Below are 15,753 nucleotides of genomic sequence, written 5' to 3' on the forward strand. Positions count from 1 at the left end.
GTTTCGCATGAATGATAGAACTTTTTGCGGCACCAGTATCCAACAGAAACGGTTCGACTACACCTGATGTTGCTACTGCGACATAAGGCCCACTCTGATCCACTGGAACTGATACTACTCCCTCTCTCTGTCCATGGCTGTCCTAGTACCCATTTTGCTGACAACCCTCATCTACTTCACAATAGTCCTCAACAAGATATTGTTGAGATCTATTTTGCTGAGAAGATTGTCCATTTCGTTGATCAAAGTGATTGGAAAGACGATCATTTGTTTGTGGAGGCATAGCACCTCGTCCTCGACCTCTAGAATTCTGCACAAAACCACCACGACCTCTCTGAGCTGCTGCTGCATTATTTTGCGCTAAGATCGGACATTCATTTTTATAGTGACCCTCTTTCTTACAGTACGCACACTGATTCCACTGATATTGAGGTCTTGATGAACTATAATCTGTCCTTTGGTACGAACCTTGCTGCATATTACTCTGATTCGTGCGAGGCGGATACGCCTGCTGCAAAAGAACTTTAGTTTTTAAATCTTTCGTTTTCTTTTCTGATTTCTCCTTTTCCTCTTTATCCCTATTTTCGTAGTACTGCGCAGTCGCAAGTATTTGCGCTGTTGTGGATACAGCCCACGCACTTTCTGAGTCTTTTAATTTATTGCATAATTCAGGTAACAAATTATGCACAAATTTATCGACAAACAGTCTTTGTCCTCCTTCTGTACTCATGTCCTGACCACTATGATCTACAAAAGTCTCTTCAAACCTTGTGAAGAAGTCGGAGACATTTTCGTCTTTCTTCTGCCTGCATGCTGACAGCTTGTCCCAATTTACACGCAATGCTGGCATCAGAGTCTTCATTAGATCAATTATTCTACCTGGTAGATTAGCAATTAGGGGTTCGGGTTTCGCACCACCTATTTGCTGACCATCTGCTGCAGTGATAGCTGCCCAATCACCACCTAAGGCAGCTTGATGATCCTCTCTACGAATTTTAGCCCACACTGGTTGCGGAACTACATTGCCAAATAACATATCGATGTCGGCTAAGTTCATTATACAAGCCTCAACTGTCTGTGTTAATTCCTTGTAATATCCAGCAGGATTCTTACGTGGATCTGGCAAGGCCTGCTTCACCGCTAGCACTTCAGCTCGCTTCCATGGAATGTGTATCCACACTCTTTGGAACTGCGCTGGAGCAGCTGCAATACCAGCATTATCATCACGTGCCACTGCTTCGCGCCAGATTGGAGGAACTTCCCTCATAGGATATTGGCGACTTAGCTTAATTTTTCCTCTTTCTAAATCTCTCGGCGAACGAAGAGATGGATCATTCCTAAAACTTAAAATAAGTTCCATCGCTTCTTTTATATTATCACCCACTATCATTCCAGCAGCAAACTCTTTCTGAACTTTAATTAAATCTTCCAAATCTGATTCAACATCATCTTCTTCTATTTCTTCACGTAACAACGAGCACATCTCATCAAAGACATACCGTTGTGTTGGTTCCTTCCACTGCATAAATGTGTCTAGCACATCTCTCGTACTATATCTCCTACTCTTCGAAATCCATCTGAGAGCCGTGGAATCTAAAATTCCCCGTTCCTCAGTACTTGGAAGCTGACTACGTCTCTGAACTGAGTCAGGAGTAGGAGTCTTAATTAAAGTTTTATATAAAGGAGACAGCATATTAGTAACAGAATCAGTGATTCTTCGACGAACAGAAAGTGGAGTTAGCACACTCGCAGACGTGGAGAACGCAGTAGAGGTAGGAATAGATAACGGAACAGTAGGAGTATCGAGAAAAATAGTTTGTGGAATAGTAGGTACAGAAGCTGGCAGTTCAGGAAGAGAAGGAGCTGTAGGAACATTCACATTCATCACAGGAGGTACGGGAACTTGATTCTGGGGGACAGGAGCAGGAACAACAGGTTGTCCAGCAACCGGCAATTGAACATTCGGGACAAGTGGAGCCGTAGCACCTTGTGCATACGGTGGAGGTGACCGTAACAGATAAGATAACAGAGGATCGTTTTCGGAATCCTCCAGTATCTTAGCCATTTTCGATGGCAAGGCAGGATAGCACTTGTCAATCGCTAAGTTATGCTCTCTAATGGCTACATCTATGGCCTTCTCACACTCGTTAGCCTGCAACTGCTTAGCCGCTTGCTCTAGAGTCAACTCTTCTTGTTCTTTCTGTTCTTTCTTCAACCTTTTCATTTCTCTCTGTTTGGATTCTTTTCGCCAATAACGGAAAGAATCAAACATTGCCGGCCGGGCTTTCTTCCTAAACAATTTCGCTTCTAAGTTGTCGAGAATCTCGGGTTCAAAACTACCATGCAGTGGCCAACTAAGGACACCATCCTTCGCAGTGTAACGGACCCATACCTCATTATAAGATATAGGACCCACACCATGTTTACAATATAAATCATATAGAGGAGTCCCAATCGGAGGAACCAGACAAGAGTCCTCCAATCGTGAGTCACGGTTGCAACCAAAGCAAGACAACATTTTCCGACTTACCATTTTTCAGTCCGGAACACAAAACAAACAAAACACAAAACAGATATGTGCACTTGAACCAAGAATTTAGGCCTACCAAAACGAACTGTTGTATCGATACCCAAACTAAACCAAATAGATTATCTTAACCAGAACAACCTGTGATAATCCTACCAAGAACCAAACCAAACCAAGAACCAATCAAGGATTTTAACAATCCTCACAAAGTAACCAGCTAGCTATCACTAAATACTTAACTGAGTCACTGAAGACGTCACCAAGGAGAAACCCGTCACGTTTCGCCGTACTAAGGACTGCACCTCGGGTCCAAGACAGGGCGACGGTCAAGGCAACGGCCCACTGCAGCCGTCCTGAACGGGAAACCCTCGTGGAAGAGAACTTCGGGCCACTTTTGCGATATGCCGGGATCGATGAAGTGCGGCGCCTCCCTCAGGAATCTTCACACGAAGCTTCTCGAACTCTTCAGGCTTTTGGACCGGTACCGAATGACGTCGGCCCACGTTGGGCGCCAATTGGAGTTCTGGACTTTTTGGTTCCGTCCAGAGGTGTCAGGGAACAACACCCAAAGACCCCGGAGTTCCACCTGCCTTGGTGCACAAATGAACAGAAACACGGGCTTCTCGATGGTGGCGTCAAAGACCAAAGGTTTATTACTGCAGGGACACAGAAGTCACAGATACTACACACGGGCAGAATCTAGGAGCCTGTTCAAATTGTACAAAGCGGGTTGCTCCTTATATACTAGTTTTTGGCCTTCAGGCGAATTCTTCACATGTTGGTACATTCCCAAAACCTTTGTGTCATAAACAATAAATATTTGGCGTGCACAGGAACCGTTGATAAAATCTGATACGAAACATCTACGAAGAGGGGTTCCCACTAGTTCATCACAATTCCCTGTCAATATTGCATTCAGGACCCGGACCGCCTCATCGTAAAGTTCGTTACCTCCCCCTAATAAAGTTTCAGAAAGAAAGGAACGGAGCCAGGTGCGGAAGATAGGAAAGCGGGATAAGGGATGCTTGTGGGTTGTAAATGGGCAAGGCTACCGGCTTCGGCCGCCTAATCATGATCAGGACAATGGACACGAAGACCAGTTTGGCAGGACTGGCCTCGGGCAGAGGAGGCAGTCTTTGTCGAGTCATGCAGCTACAGCGTGATCTGGTTTAAGGTGCACGTATCATGAAAGAGGTGAATCTCCGGCTAAGGCTACGTGTCCTTAATCGAAATGAAGTGATCAGAGGTTATTGCGTATGTGAGGGCAAGAAACACAAAATGGCTGCCATGATCTAAGATGGATGCCGTGGGTAGATTAGAAATGTGTTAATAAAAGGAGTGCTCTTGCTTGTAGCGTAGCGAAAACACCAGGGTATGCTAAATGGATCATTTGCGGTTCACTGATACCAATATTATGTATTTCTGACAAACTTGAAAACACGGGTTCAAATCGTCACGGAACCGTCACGGAACCTCAGCAGGGGGCCATAGGAAAGAGTAAGCAAGCTATTGCCCAGAGTCCATGGTGCTGGGCAGACTCCTGCCACCGGAGCTAGAGTTCAAACTGTGATCCCCAACGTCCTGCGTCAGTCGCTCTGGCCGCTGTGCAACACCTAGGTGTGAATACTAAATGTGGTGGTCTGTATAAAATGTGAATTTTTGCTTTGTGGATTCAACACAGATTTGTGATCCCAAAATGTGCTGTTTTTTATTGAATGTATGTTTTTGCTTTCTGGACGCGAGAAGTATTTGGAAGTTGCAGCTGCCATTTTACACACCAGAGAACGGTCCTCAGCTGCCAAACAAAATATGAAATGTAGTGGAAGAGTACAGGGTACAGGTGACTTTTATCCCAGGAAGGCATTTGGGGGTCTGTAAGGGGCCGCTGGTTGTAAGAATATGCTCAGAAATGTTTTTTTTATTCCACATGTGAATATTTGTGAATCTGTTGTGATGCTCTGGGCAGCCCCACTTGTGTAAGTTTGCAATAGATTTGCAAATTCTATTGAAAAATATATATTTTTTAAACTCATAGACGTATGCTTATACTCACAAACCCACTCTGACATTCATGCACTCACTCACATACCCAGACAGACCCTCAGGTACCCACTCACAGACCGACTGAGACACTCATGCCCCCACTCACACACCCAGTAAGACCCTCACATATGCACTCACTGACCCACTAAGACACTCACTCACCCACTAACAGACCAATTTAGATATTCATGTACCAACTCACAAAACCACTGAGATACTCACTCACAGACCCACTTGAGATATTCATGTAAACACTGTCAGACCCATTCAGATATTCTTGTACCGACTCATATATCCACTCAGACACTTACTCACAGACCCATGTACCTACTTACAGACCCACTCAGTCACTCATGCAATCACTCATTTCACACACATAATCAGACCCTCCTGTACCAACTCACAGACCCACTGAGGCACTGGCAAAGCCACTGAGATAATCTTGTACCCCCGTATATATCCTTACAGATCTGGTGAGAAACGCATGCACCCACTTAAACACTTACTCTGGCCCCCACTTACCCACTCACAGATCTACTGAGAACATCACACCCCTCTCACATAACGAGGGAAAAATTAATGCACCCACTCACATACCCAGTCAGACCCCCACATACCCATTTTACACATCAGAACAGTCCTTGCCTGCATAACAAAATATGACATGTAGTGGAAAGGGGCAGGGTGGAGGTACCTTGATCCCCTGGGATCTCAAAAATGTATTTTTATTCCACGTGTGAATGTTCGTAATTCTGGTTTTGCACTCAGTGCAGCCCCAACTTTGTAAGTTTGCAATGGATTTACAAATTCTATTGATAAATACATTTATTAACTCTTAGGCACTCTGATACTCATGCACCTACTCACACTTCGAATAGACCCTCACATACCCAATCATAGACCCACTGAGACACTAATGCACCCACTCACAGACCCACTCACATTCTCATGCACATACTCACAAATCAACTAAGTCACTTAGACACCAACTCAGAAACCCACTCAGTCGCTCACGTACCCACTCACACACCAAATCAGATACTCACATACACACTCACAGACCCACTCAGCCACTGACATACAAACTCACAGATCCAGTCAAAGAATAACGTAACCACTCGCAAACCCAGACGACACTGACATACCCACTCACAAATGCATTCAGACAGTCATGCACCCACTTACAGACCCTCTGAGAGACTTATGCCGTCAGCCACAGATTCACTCAGACTTATTCAGCCACACAAAGACCTACTCAAACACTGACACACCCACTCATAGACTCATTCAGACACTGACATACCCACTCAAAGATCCAGTCATAGAATAACACACCCACTCACAGACCCAGTCAGACACTGATGCACCCGCTCACAAATGCAATCAGAAATTAATGCATCTACTCAGAGACTTATGCAGTCATTTACAGACCCACTCATAGACATATTCACCTATTCACAGACCCACTCAGGCACTGATACACCCATTCACCTACCCACTCAGACACTGATGCACCCAGTCACAGACTGTGTCGACACTGACACACCCACTCACACATTCACTCACAACTTCATACCCACTTGTAGATCCACTCAGACACTCATGCACACACTCACAGACCCATTCAGAAACTCATGCATCAGCTCACATGGTCAATGAGAGATGTAGAGAGTCAAACACACAGTTGTGAATACTAAATGTTTTGATCTGTACTAGATGTATAGTTTTGCTTTGTGAATTCGAGACAAATTCACAATTCCAAAATGTGCTGTTGTGTATTAACCCTTTTGCTGCAGCCGCAATTTTACCGCTGTGCGGTAAACAAAAGAACAGGGTGGGCCGTGACGAGGCCCAGCCGTCATCAGCACACTCCCCCCGCGGGGCGTGACGGCTGGGGTTCGTCACCAGCATGGGAAGGGTGAAATGTGTGTTTTTGCTTTGTGGCCTCGAGAAGGATTTGCTAGTTGTGGTTTTATTTCACAAATTGGGAACAGTCCCTGGTGGCGAAACAAAATATGAAATGTAATGAAAGGGGGCAGGGTAGAGGTACCCTGGCCCCCAGGGAGGTAAATAGGGGTCTGTGAGGGACCTCTGGTGGGAGGAACACACCCAGAAATATTTTTTTTAATACACATGAGAATATTCACAAATCTGTTGTGGCACTTGGCGCAGCCATGTAAGTTTGCGATGGATTTGCAAATGCTATCGCTAGATAAATAAAACAAGACTCAGACATTCACTCAAATACTTACCCATCTACTCACAGACCCACTCTGACACACGTACCCACTCACACACCCTGTCAGACCCTCATGTACCCACTAACAGATTCACTGTGATACTCACAGACCCACTTATTCATGTATCCACTCAGAGACCCACTGAGGCACTCAAGTACCCACACACAGACTACATCAGGTACCTAGGCACCCACTCACAAATCCACTCTGACCTTTACATACATACTAACAAACTCACTGAGACACTCACATACCCACTCCCAGATCAAGTCAGATATTCACACACCCACCCTGATCCTCCTATACCTATTCACAGATTCACTGAAACAATCATGTACCCAGTCACACACCCAGTTCAGCCCCTCACTTACCCTCTCCCAGACCCACTGAGAACCTCTCGCACCCACTCAGATTCTCACATACACACTCACATATCTACGGATACACTCACACTCTCACTTACAGATGCACTGAGTCACTCATGCACCGACTTACAAACCCACTCCAGCTCCCACTTATCCACTCACACACTCCCTGAGATACTCACACACTCAATCACAGGCTCACTGAGAGATTCACACAAATATTCACATACCCACTCAAATTCTCATGTACCCACTCTCAGACTCACTTAGACACTCATGCTGCCACCCAGAGACCTTTGCATCAACTCACAAACAGACCCAGCCAGTCACATGCCCACTCACACAGCTAATGAGATACTGTCACACCTACTCACTGACCAACTCAATCACTCATGCAGCCACCCACACACCCACTCTGACTCTCACATACGCACTCACAGATCCGCTGAGACACTCACACACCCACTCATAGATCCTCAGAAATGCATGCCCCCACTCACAGAGCTGTTCAGCCACTCACACATTCACCCATGGGCCCACTCAGACACTTTCACACAGACTCACTGACCCCCTCAGTCACTCATGCACCCACTCACATACCCACTCAGTAAGTGATGCCCATTCACGGACCCACTCAGACACTCATGCACCCAAAGAACCATTCAGAGACTGATGCACCCACTCACGGACCCACTCAAAATTGTCATACCCATTCACAGACCCTCAGACACTGACAAACCCACTCACAATTGCATTCAGACAGCCATTATCCCACTCACAGACCCACTCAGAGACTTATGTAGTCAGTCACATACCCATACACAGACTTATTCACCTAATCAGACACTGACACACCCACTCCGAGATCTACTCACACACTGACACATGTACTCACAGGCCAGTCATACATGGATGCACCCACTCACAGATCCAATCACACATTTATGAATCCACTTAAAGATCCACAGACCCAGTCAGCCATTCATGCATCCACTCACATGGTTATTTAGAAATGGAAATATTTGTTCACATAGTTTCTAAATGTGTTGGTCTGTATGAAATTAAATTTTTTGATTTGCAGATTTGAGAAGGATTTCCTCATGTTATGGTGAGTAGGCTTTGACTACACACTTTAAACACGGTCTTTAAAGATGTTAAGGAAAATCCTGCTGACATGGAGATGAAAAATAATGGTAGTATTATGGTAAATGCATTATTGGACCCCCGCAGAGATTTGTGAATCTGTTGCGAAGTTATATGGGGGCCACTCCCAAGCATTGCACCATACTCGCAAATCACCTGTTAGACACTACCAGATTGGGCTTCTTAGCAGGTAAGTAAGTAAGTAATTTTTTATTATGCATGATTAATTAAAACTGTTGCATACATTAAATAATCTTTAAAATCAATATCCACTATTGTAAACATTCGACCAGTTGACCAGTTTTTAAAATAATTCACTGTTACAATAAAAAGCTTTAACATTTTCCACGCTGTATCTCACATTAATCTATACAAAATGTAATTAATGTTCTATTTAGGATAAAAGTCTGTCTCATAAAGGTTTTATTATTGAACAATTCGCCCTCAGATTCTGTTGTCGAGAGTATTTTATGCAGTATGTTAATGTCTTTCTCCATAGAGTTCCCTTACCACTCTGGTTATTCGAGGCAACAAAAACAGCTTCAAGGTGTGACTGCTGGAGTGGTCCTAATGCTATGCTTAAGTTATTAAAGTTAGCTTTCCTCAGCAGACTAGGTTAGTCCCGAGGCCCATCATGTAAGACTAGGCCGAGGCCAATAAAGATATGTTTTTCAGTCTCTGTTCAGTGAGGTCACGGAATTTTGTAAGGCTGCAATTCAGCTGTTACAAGGTTGAATTGAAGCACAGGATTACCGCCTGCCTGCAGGACCTGATGCCATGCTGGTCAAAGAATGGCTATAATAAAGTTATTTCTTTTAATTTGTCACAGATACAAATGATGTGGATGAGGTTCTCAACTCCAAGAGCACATAGCCTACATAGCTGATATCCTCCTCTACTTTCCCAAGAGGGTAAAAATGGATTAATTGAACCAACTCCCAGGCGAAGCTTCAACATTTTTTCTTTACTTGTTATCTTTAATACTGCATTTAAGTAGGGTTGAGGTTTACCGGCTTGATAATTATTGAGCACAACCCAGCCATGAGCTCGTTTTGACAGTGCTTCCTTGTCCTTTACAGTAGATTTAAGTCTTGTTGACTTTGTGACTATTTTTTTTTAACACACAATGAGCCGTTTAGGTATTCCAAAGGTCTGTTAGAACCAGAGCTTGGATGGAATCCAAGAGGTATTTGTTAGCTGGTGATTTTCCTGTGCGTGTTAGTTCTACCCAAAGGTGGTTGTTTAGGGAACCCTTTCCCGCTGCTCTGATTTTATGCCAGCATTTTGCATAGGCTCCCATTCTCTCTGCCGCTTGATTTTGTAGTCTGAATTCCAGCCGTATTTGGGATGGGGAAATGTTTTTAGGGAGCTGAAATGTTGCTCGGTAAGAGGTTGTTATATTGCAGTGTCTGTTCCTCTCATTGGCTTACTACCGTAGGTGATCGTGGGCTGCAATTTGGCTCACAGGACTTTTAAGAAAGGTTCTAATGACAGGTCCGGCAACATCTTTTTCAAGGGTTTAAGTGCCAGATGAGTCCTAGCACCCTTCCTTCATAAGGATTTCAGCTGCGGCTTGAAGGAGTTGTTTTGATCTAAGAGTATCCCCCGATACTTGTACACGTTTCCCGTCAAGATTCCAGCTTGGACTTGCCTTCTTATGGTAGTTGACTGTCATAGTTTTGGTTTTAGTAAGATTTATTTTTAAGGCGTTCCTTTGAGAAAAGTTTCTAGTTACGTCCAGGAGATGTTGAAGACCAATTAAGGTCCGACTGATCTGGACTACATCATCAGCGTATAACAAATTTGTCAGTGTCATGCCTCCTAACTTTAGGTCATGAGATGAGCAACTGTCCAATTTAATGTAAGTCTGCTAGGAAGAGGGTAAATTCCCTTGTTTTAGACCCCTAGTTGTGGTAATCCTGCTAGAAATGTGCCACCCGCTACCTAGTTTTATTCTGATCCACGTGTTGGTGTACAAGTGCCCACGTTGGTGTAAAAGAGAAGTTGGTATACCCCAGCTGGCCAACTTGTGCCAGAGCTTAGTGCAGTCAACGTGGTTGAATGCTGCTGTGTAATCAATGAAGCAGAGATACAGGGGGTGCTTGCCCTCTTTTGCAGCGTCCATTAGCATGGTCAAGGCCATGATGTTAGTTGTTCCTTGGCCTTGGCGGAATCTTATTTGTGTTGTGGGTTCATTTTGTTCTCTAAGGCCCAGTTGGCTATTTCTTCCAAGATGATCCCTGTGTAATATTTAGCTAGTAGTTGTTTGGAATAGATCTCTAACCTTGATTATGTATAGGGCTGATAACACCTTCAGCGCGGCACAAATTTTCGCGCTGTGCTGAAAGTTCTATTGAGCGGGTGGGGCCATGATGGAACGGTTCCGTCATAAGCACAGCCCAACCGGCGCTCATGACGGAACCGCTCCGTAATGAGCACCAAAGTGGATAATTTAGCCTCTCCATGATTTTGAAAGTATAGGAGTTCTTAAAGCATGTCTGAAAACTGGTACCAGTGCGTTGCTCCAGAACTCAGGATCCTGCTTAAACAACATTGGTGGAATGCTGTTGGGGCCGGGAGCTCCCGCCCGTCTGCCTTTAGCTATTTGCTTCTTTATGGCTAGAGCCGCAGGGCTGTTATGCTCTTCTGCTGGAATGGGTGAGCAGTTTTTATTTGATAAGTCTTTCTCCCGCAGCATCGGACAAAAGCAGCTAATGTTCTCCTTGCTTGGACAATGTAGAGTAGTTGCTTTTTTTTTGGACTGATTATGCTAACATTACTCTAGTGAGTGAGAGTATAATCTCAGTTTTTAATCGAGTCATTGAAGTAATTAAATAGATATTCGTTCCAAACAGCTTCTGTGATGCTAGAGTCGATTCCAGGATGATTAGGCCCCTGTGATCTATTCACTGATTGCCAAAATTTGGCGCTGTTTTTTGTTTTGTGCCATTGAGAAGTTTTGTCCATGCTTCATTGATCTTTGCTCTTTTGACTGCCCATCTCCTCTTGTTTAATGACTTCTTACCTTAGTGGAGGGAGCTTTGTAGTCTCGAATTGTTTGGAAATTTGCCGAGCTATCAGAGTGTACGATTTATAAGTTGCTTCAGTTTTGTAGATACTGGACTTTTTGCCATTTTACTAGAAATATGTGAACCATTCCTCCATCTCAAACCTTGCCTGTTTAAAAAAGTTTCTCCAAGTGACTTGACAAAGTTTTCCCAGTGTTCCAAAGGCTGAGCTGCCAGTTCTCCCCCTTGTTTGTACAAATCTCTGGCAATATTTGTTATTTCCTCTAAATTTGAGGAATTACACCATATTCTTTTAAGATTGCTGTTTTCATTTAGCACAATTGTTTTGCTGATAAGCAATGTCTGACTTGAGCTTGCTTTAAGATGTAATTCTTGTGGCATGTGGTCACTAAGATCGTTATTGCCAATCTCAAAAGTGTCTATGTAGTTAAATAGTGTCAGAGTTGTGAAGGTATATGCCAAATGGGACAATCCTGTGGCTGAATGATACGTGTTAGCTGGTGGATTGTCGTCCTTAAAGCGGCCATTTACAGCTCCCATACTCAAGTGCTCCAGCTCCTGAAGCAGATATCTTGTGCTTCGAATGGCTTGGAGGCTGTGAATTGGGCTTGCGTCGGAATTCCCCATGCAACAGATAGATCCTGAATTTGTTCGTCGTCTTGATTGTTTCCTAAGAGATGCATGTTGAAGTCTCCAGCAAGGATAATATAATCCGTTGCTTCCTCTTCCATCAGTCTTGTTAATTCCATTGACAACTCCATTGCTGCTTTTAGCTTTTGTTTTTGGTGTACATAGATGTTTATTATTATTATTACTTGTTTTGGGTACTGGTTAATTTTAAGCATTACTTTTATTGCCTGAATGCAACTTGGAGATGATAATTGAATGTTCATTGGATCAGTCTTACCTACTTCTGTTACGAAGGTTAAGAGGAATAGGCCACCCGAGCGGCGGCCAAAAACGGATCCCTTGGTTGCCAGAAGTGGATGAGAAATGTGGCCCTGCAGTTCAAAGGGCTGGTCTTCCCAAGTCTCCTGGAGCAGGATTATATCAAAGGATTTCAGGTAGTTCAGAGATTATTGGTCGTTTGTTTTGGAAGCTAAGCCATTAATATTCCAGACACATATTTTGAGACCGTCTTGTTCAGTTTTGGGTAGTTGTTTCACGGCCAACGATGTATACCCAACCAATTGTTTTTTGCTGGGGATTGTGTTAGTGTGCGTTAGGTCTCAGTTGGTAATACTGCAATTGATAAATTTGCTTCAATCTTTGCGCCTGGAGTTTTGCTCTGTGCTCCTTTCAAGGCTGAGAGCGTTGTCGAACTTGTGCTTTTCATATCATTGTTTAGGAAAGGAGTTGGATATAATGGTTTTGGGACTGGTTTCATAATTATCCCCCAATTTTGAAGGCTGTCACCTTCCTGTAAGAATCCGCCTTCGACCTCAGAATTTATTCATTTGGTTCTGGTAGCTTCTGGGTTTTGGCTATTATTGTTTGTTCAATTGACAACAAGTCAGACGATGTAATATAAGTTAAAGTTGGGGTAGAGTGTAAGAGCCGTAGCACGTTTTGTCGATTTAGAATGTCCATCGGCCTCGTGATTCATATTGAGGAAGTAGTATAATAGTATCAATCTCTACCACTTTTTGCAGTTTTGGGTTGTGAGGAGATGTTTTATCCCAGTTAGTTACTGTTTGCAGAACATCCCTGATCTGGGGCTTAGGTGCCTATATTGCTAATAACTGCACCGTTAGAGGGGCCCAATGGAGAGTCGTTGGCCGTTTTTGTTTCCCAGCTAGTATTTGCATGAGCGGGTACTTGTTTAACAGATGAAACATCGAGTTGTTTCTTTCTTTAATTGGTTCTTGCTAGAGGGCTTGAACTCGACGATAAGTTAAGTCTATGTAATTCTCTTGAAGGCTGTAACCCTGATTCCACCTTGTGACTTGCATCCCCTCGGTTAGGGTCTTGCTTTTTAAAGGTGTATTAAGTGGTTCTTTGATAAGACTATTTTTTTACAGAGTTACTTTCATGGGTAGAGGGGATTAGTATGAGTATGAGTATGAATCAAGCAATCTCCTGGTCGGTTCTTGATTCGGTTCTTGATTGTCTAGTCTGCTGTTAGTGACACTGGCTGTGGGTCTTGGGCCTCTTTGCTGGGCCTCTTTCCTGGCTTTTGCCGGAGATGATGCTGGCGGAGTTGGTGCTGGAGGATTTGGTGTTCCCTTGGTTATGTGGTCTGGTGTAATAGGGTCGACTGAACTTAGGAACTGGAGATTCGTTCTCTTCCTTCTTCCTTTCCTTTTTTGCTTGCGCCCAGTTTTTACTGGAGGAGCGACTTCTTCCAAGGAGTCTGGCTTCCTGTTCTGCCGGCATCCACCACCTACTGTTGGTGGTGCACTGTTTGATGGGGGACGTCTTAAAGAGGGATGTGGGTGGTATAGTTTTCTCCTCTAAGGAGCTGTTGTTGCCTACAGTTTCCTGCTTAGTAACAGTTGTTTTCAGGACAGACAGTAGATCGCCTAATATTTCTGGAATAGTTTGTAGCTTCTCCACTATTGGGGCACAGAAACATTCTAGTTGCGACTGCTGTACATTGTAGGTTGCTTGCCGCCCTCTCTTTATTAAACCATTCAGGTCGACTAATTCCCTGTCGATCCCCGAGGTAAAGTCAACAAAAGTTTGGAGGACTGTCAGCTGGAGATCCATTTTGTGTGACTGATATTGTAAAGCCGCCGTTGAATATTGCATTGTACTTAGTAATGATTCTCAGATTACATTTTTATTTGGGTTGCTTCTTTCCAAGAGAGTGGTTTTTGAAGGTTTAAGATCATGGTTGTAAGAGGCGACTAATTCCTCCCACTCTTGGGAGGCTAAAAGGTCATATCACGATTACCGTTGGGTAAATCTTCATAAATGGGCGGCTGACTGTGCTGTGATGTGAATTTTTCAAAGAGTGGGTCCGGTGCTAAAAGGATCACAGGAGATGTTGTTAATCCTGGATCAGTGGATTGAAGGAAAGAATTATTTAATGGTGATGATACAAGTTCATTTGTTTTATGTACTTTTATTTTCTGTTCTTCCGGCAGGCCTGCTTTGGACAGTTGGCCATATTGGTGCTTTAATGCGAGCTCCGGATTTGATTTTGCTTGTTTTAGGCTATGCTGGACATCTGTACTAGGGATAGTCAACAGTGATTGAGGGGTGGCTTGATGATGCTTGGGGTTTGGTCTAAGCATTTCCTCCTCTTGCTTACAGGGTGTTGAAACAGTTATATCTAATAGACCCTCAAGTCCTTCCGCAGACGCGTATAAGGTCAGAGGAAATTTCTGAACACTGTGTTCAATGAATAAACTATCCTGTGAAGTATATTGATGAGTTGGAGAAGTGATTTGAGAATGTTTATTTTGGGCGATGATGTTGTCTTTTTGGTGAGCAAACTGTTGATCATAGTGGGCCTCTTGTGGAACTGGAGTAATGTTTCCTAAGTTAGCCTTTTAGATGATGTTGCTGCCCTTCTGATAAGTGAGTTGATGGTCTTGGTGGTCCTCTTGTATATTATTATGTTTCTCATCAAGACATGTTGCGTTTATTTTTTCCGCTGTTTGTACCAGTTCACAGTTTTGCTGAAGGAGCAGCTTCTCTGCTTTAGTGCTGCTATTGTTTTTGTCCGGGGGGCAATCGTTAGAATGAACTAATGCAACTGTTTGTGAGGTCGTTATAATTTGCGAGATTGGATTGGTGCAGCTTAGCTCTATCTTCTATTTAGCCACTTTTGGGGAAAATTGCAGAGGAGGGGTCCTTCAAAAAGTAGAATTTTGTATATATTTTAGGCTGAAAGGTACAGGGGGTCCTCCTTGATGGGGACCCTTCCAGTCTAGTTAATTCCTGATCTTCTGGCCCTCGCCGCATGTTCGCTGTTTCAGTTGGTACAGCTAGGGAAGAGTTACTCCCTTCCTGGCTGACAAAATCATAGTTGGTTGTAACATTGAGAGACAGTGTGTTGTGGGGATTGTAAAGCATGCTGGTCAATTGCTTTTCCTGTATCTCGTCAATGTTTTCACGTTTTGTTTTATGGTTGTTAGGATCAAAGTCAAGAGGACTGGCGTCTCTATGCACACTGTTGCTATCATTCTTCTGTTTTGTTGCTTTGGTCTGTGATCTTGGTTTTAATGGAGCCTTCTGCACTCTGCCTGATCTCATGGCACTCTGTTCACTGGTTATGGTCCTTGGCGATGATCAACTTGCAATTGCCTGCAGGTGTCTGCGTTTCTCAGTTGAGGTTGACTGTATTCGTCTGTGCCTCGGTTGCACCTCAAGTGTGGCTCTGGGAGCCTAGGTGATATTGTCCCCTCTAGTGGTGCTCACAGACTTGTTTGCTTTTCTTTTTGGCAGGAGAGCATGCG

The sequence above is a fragment of the Lissotriton vulgaris genome, chromosome 3_2 (assembly GCF_964263255.1).
Source record: "Lissotriton vulgaris chromosome 3_2, aLisVul1.2, whole genome shotgun sequence".
NCBI classification, from domain to species: domain Eukaryota; kingdom Metazoa; phylum Chordata; class Amphibia; order Caudata; family Salamandridae; genus Lissotriton; species Lissotriton vulgaris.